Source organism: Cyprinus carpio, chromosome B9 (genome assembly GCF_018340385.1).
Source record: "Cyprinus carpio isolate SPL01 chromosome B9, ASM1834038v1, whole genome shotgun sequence".
NCBI classification, from domain to species: Eukaryota; Metazoa; Chordata; class Actinopteri; order Cypriniformes; family Cyprinidae; genus Cyprinus; species Cyprinus carpio.
In genome coordinates, this window is record NC_056605.1 from 29,398,094 (window position 1) to 29,403,653 (window position 5,560).

The 5,560-nt window shown below is 32.6% G+C and overlaps 1 protein-coding gene across 1 annotated transcript in view; it reads right to left on the reverse strand.

Moving 5' to 3' along the window:
* LOC109096460 (xin actin-binding repeat-containing protein 2-like) overlaps positions 1–4,521 on the reverse strand; it is a 39,014-nt gene extending 34,493 nt beyond the window's left edge. Inside the window, exon 1 of the mRNA XM_042731854.1 lies at positions 4,081–4,521. The gene's annotated coding sequence lies outside the window, so the exon portion shown is untranslated. The remainder of the gene's footprint in view (positions 1–4,080) is intronic.
* Between the last annotated feature and the right edge of the window lie 1,039 nt (positions 4,522–5,560).

Sequence of the window (5,560 nt, forward strand, 5' to 3'; positions counted from 1 at the left end):
AAGACAAACATGTTTTTTTTAACCACAGAGATCATATAATTATATGTTTACCTAAAAAAAACATAAAAACAAATATAATAAAAAAATACCCTTTGTATCCTCATTTTACAAGAAAAAAAATTAATTAAATTATTGGGCTAATTATTATATCAATTATTATTATTATTATTATTATTATTATTATATTTTCAGCAGCATAAATAATAATAATAATAATTATTATTAATTTATAATAATAATAATAATAATAATAATAATTATTATTATTATTATTATTATTATTAACAACATTTGAATAAGTTGCCTATATAACAATAATTCGTAGTAGTTGTAGTAGTTGTTGTTGTATTATATAGGCCACTTATTCAAATGTATGATGCTACTTAATATTATTTATAATTAAAATTTGATGCATATAAATAAAAATGATACACATATAGATTTGAATATAGTTCTTAGAGGGGAAAATTGCTAGATTATTCTAAGTAGATTGTTGCTTTCAAATTTTGTTAAACATTAAACATTTTGAATCTGCTTAAAACAATAATATCATTACTTAATGTTTTTTCCATTTCAAAAGAAATGCATAAATACCGAGATACTGATTCAAGTATTGAAAATATGAATAAATAAAATAATTTTTTTGAGCTTTATTATAAAATATGCACGTTTGATAAAAATGTTCCATTTCAAAGGAAATGCATAAATACTGATATACTGATGCAAGTACTAAAAATATGAATAGATAAAATAAACATTTGGAGCTATATCACACAAATGGGTAAAAAAAAGGCCCAGCCCCGAAGCCAGAAAACATTTTTTAAAATGCACAGCAGTCCTATGATGCATGATCATGTGTGGTGGTACATAACATCAGTGGGTAAAGAGTGCTCTATTTTAACTGTGCTGCATTGCTGTAAACCCATCAACCTGTCAAGAAGGATGAGCAACCACAGACATCCACCACCCAAAATAAGCCTGGTAACAGCTACTCTTGCGCTTCAGATGCATTTAAATGCAGCTCTGCGTTAGAGAAGATGATGGAACATCCTTGTTCCTCATATTTAGCGCAACGCTCTATATGGCAGCTTTAGTTAACTATTGAGCTGGTGCTGGTTGAAAGCTTTCACCTTGAGATGGTGCAAATCCTCACGTCTAAAGCGTGTCAACAATCTGAGGCTATCTTGTAATGAGTTATGTACAGACCCGAGCTCACATGACAGGAAAGTGAAGTAATCTAGGCGCCAAGTAGCCGCAAAAATAAATCTAACTTATTTTAAACCGGGCTGGCTGGTGGAGTCAGGTTTCCGAGAGAGCTGAAGATCCACAACCTGCTCAACTGAACGTCTGATTAAACTCATGAAAGATGGAGAAATTTCAATAATACCGTGTTTATATTACTGGGAATGAACTACATATGGTGTGGTGCTTGTGAGACTACCTTGAAATTGCAGCTTCCCAAGTGCTACTTTGGCTTAGTTAAACTGAAGTCAAGCTGCACTTTTGGAAAAGTAATTCTATACAGTATACAAGCAATCAGAGAAGTATTTATCTGGCACAAAAAATGCTAAAATATGACTTTTTGAAGTAGTAAATAAAGCAAAGAACTTTTTTTCTTAGTGTCAAAGTTTTTCTATGTCAAAATGTCACATTTAATTCAATGTTAATTAAATTCTTTGTATTTGTTAGAGAAATTTAATAGCCATTTCATTTCTGAGAAAATTGTTTCTACACCATTTTTTTTTTTCATTCAGAAATTGACATTAAACAGTATTTGAACAAATATACCTGCACAAAATAAAAATAACGTTTTATGGTAAAAAAAAAAAAAAAAAAAATCAAATTGCCAGTAAATTGCCAGTAAATTTCACAAATAGTTATGAAGAAACAGCAAGTAACACTAAAATAACCATGAAATTCTGAAGTAGATAGTGTTGTGAAAATGATTTGTCAAAGTTGTAAATAAAACATTGTTGGATTATTTAAGTATGTTTTACAAGAAAATAATATTTTAGTCCTTCTACTTCAAAAGTTCAGGGTTAATTCAAAGTTGTATTATTATCATTATTATTTTGAAATTTACAAGCAATTTCTGAGTGAAAATTCTTTCTTATACCATTTTTTTGTCAGTGTAGCTAAGCTACTACTAAAGCTACTTTTCCTAAAAAGTCAACATTAAAAGTTAAACAAATTTACTTAAGGTTTTCTAGGTTATTATTGAAACCAGAGCAAATATTTTCCAATGGGCTTAATTTAAAGGGGAAAACAAGTTTTCATTCCCCATTCACTGATATTTGTTCTTGTTTTAAACATAAACTCGCTTAATTTTGTTCAACTATTAAAGACTTCATTTTAGATCTGAATCTGAAGTCATCTCAAGCATCTCAAGTATCTTGATTTAAGTATCAGAAAACAAAAATACTGAGGAGGATTTTGTTGTTGTTTTGCAATGAATGCAGCTTTTTATGCCATGAATTTATGAATTTAAGACTTTCTGCTTTGATTTAAGACTTTTAGGCCTTAATTTGGAAGGGCATTAAAGATTAATGGTTTTCCTGATTCATTAGTGCACACTTATAATTTTTCAATAAAAAAAAAAAAAAAAAAAAAAAAAAAAATGTTTTTGCAATCTCGCTCCATTTCTAAAACGACTTTCCTTTAAGGCTGATGTCACAAATCCTACAAACATGTTGTAACACCCACTTTTTATTATTCATTCAATTCCTGACACATAAAATCAAGTCCCACACTAAATTTGTCTCAATTGTTATTAAATATCTATACAGTACGTCACATTATGGAAGTAAACTAGATTATGAATAGCATTTGTCTTCTGCATTAGTTAGCTTGTCTCCAACACTGATACCTACGTAAAAATTATGCTGAAGTTTGTAATTATCATATACTGTCATTGTTTTGCTTTAGCAATTAATTAAATTAGCAAGCAAAATGTCTACATTAACGGTGTAATCGTGATATTTTTTCTCAAAATGCCTTCTTATAAAACAAAACAATCACTATTTCAGAGTTTGCGACGTAAGAAAAATGTTCTAAGAATGAGTAAAAATAAATTTGACCAGTCAATTTTGTTATTTGTTGCAGAGGAAGTGAAGGTAAATGAGAGGGAGGTGGAAACAAATTTACAGGCAATTTCAGGACAGTGACAGAATTGATCAGGTGAAAAAGAAACAAACAACTTCTTAATGAGAAGCTTGTGTTCTCAGTCATTTAGATGGAGCTCAGAGTCTGACATCAGTCTGCAGGAAGATTGCTGGCGGTTCAAGCAAAGCAGGTTTATGACCGATTCAATAAACGGCTCAATATGGGATTTCCCAGCAAAATGAAAAAGCTTTTATTACCAAACACTGCAGAAACAGTACAAAACTAGATCTGCCCTAGCAAAACTCACTGAAACAGTACAAGAGTTGTTGCCAAGCGCTTGCTAAGGTGGTTTACTTCCTACTCGAGGCCCTCCTTCAGTGCAGTCTGTGGGACTTTGTTAATCTATTTTATCATCCACCGGGTAAAAATCAATCAGATTATTGTGAAAGAAACACCACAGCTCTCCTCAACCAGCCACAGAATTTCAGTGTTCACAGCACAAACAAGCTAGTTGAGATTAGTTGAAACCACTAACATTTCCAAACAAACTTATTCAAATATATGTGCAATATTGATTTTAATTATCAAGAACACAAGTGTTGGGAACCAAATAGTTTTACACAAAGAAAAAAAAAGGAAAAGAAAGAAAGAAAGAAAGAAAGAAAGAAAGAAAGAAAGAAAGAAGAAAAAAAAAAAACACTACCAAAAGGCATCTAGTTAGGACCAGTTATTATATTATGCTGTTCATACAGGATCACTCTACTCTCATCCCTAAACAGCAAACACCTGCAAATCTCCTATTTGTCATCACCAAGCAAGCGCTCATTATCAGAGTAATGTGTCAGTCGCCACACTGTCTTCCAGTCACTATCAATGACTACAAAACTCCCTGTGAAGTCATCCTTTATTTCCTTAAAAATACAATTACAAGCCAAATGTTCCAATCGATCGATCGGTCCAAGCAGTCGTCACACTCACCGACTGCGTGTCAGTCCGGAGGAAGAGGAGGGTTAGAGATCCACAGATTAGGTCTGTAGTTTCCTGCCTGTCCTGCAGGGGTCAGACTCGCCAGCAGTCTGGTTTGCTTAGGAGACCAGCTCCAGTGGCACCCATAAACATAACGCGTATTCAGCAAGCCTGGGAACAGCTGCTTTTATTTCAGACCGTCTTCTTCTCTCCCCTCCCCTCGTTCAGGCCTGCGCACTGCCAGCGGGGCTTTTTTTGGAGGCCTTCATGCCTTTGGTGTCATGCTGGGGAAGAAAAAGCCAGTGTTTCTCTCTCAAATCAATATTATGTTCTGTCATTAAAATCACATGCTAATGCTGCACTATGGGATTATTACAGCTGCATCTAATACTCACTATATCATATTACATCTCTGCTGCCTCTAAACTGATCAAAACTTTGCTGAAAAACCTGTTGCACACAATCTACTACATGCCTTCAGACTTTTTAGCAAGTAAAAGGCCTTTTAGTTTAATTGTACAAATGTCCACCTTCAGTTTGTGCTTCACGTGTCTTTTCACTGCAAAATCTTTACTGATTTTATGAAGTAAATGTAAGAATAAATTTTGGATTGTTCATAATATATAAAAATGAACACTTGCTAGATGGTTTCCTTGATTATACATAATTATTTTTGCAAAATCAAGTAAAAATGTGTAAATTTTCTCAGTCATCATTGTATTGCACTGCATTTTATGTTTTGAAACTACAGAGCTTGGATCATCACATTAAGCATTCAAATGTCATCTTATGACACTATTGGGAGATATAGTACGACAGCTGATAATTATATGCATTTTATGTAAGTAGTCTGCTATACTATACTCAACAAAAACATGTATGGAAACATTTGTTTTGAGACATTTGAAATATGTTTTCATCTACCTCAATAAAAATGTTCCATTTAAAAAAGGGTGATTTTTCTGACATTTATTTTATATGCTTTGCAAGTTTTATTTTATGCATTCTCCTTTGGTTCCACTGGCTCTGGCATCCACTGATTCAACTATTTTGTTCAGGGTTGTCTCACCTATCGACTTTTTCGGGTGAATTCTGACACTTTTCAGTCTGTCACACTCACCGATTAAATAAGGAACAGAGGTGACAGATAAAATGACGACTGCTGACATTTCTCTCTGAATTCATGCAGTGTTTGCACATTTTCTGACCAGTTTGCATGATTTTTTAATGGTATTTTCAGCAGTTTGCAATGACTGCCTGGAAAATGAAAATGATTTTTATAAAGACTGCATTGAAAAATAAAAATAAATAGGTTTTTTTTATTTATTTTTTTTATGACATTTTAAGGTTTTTAATAATTTCCATTACTTTTCCAGGCCTTTGAATAACAGTTTTGAAATCCCTGGTATTTACAGGGTTTTTGTCTGGATCATGGGACTCTATTTGGGCAGGAAATCAATAGGAAGCTTATCGAAATCTCTGGAGTGCTGCA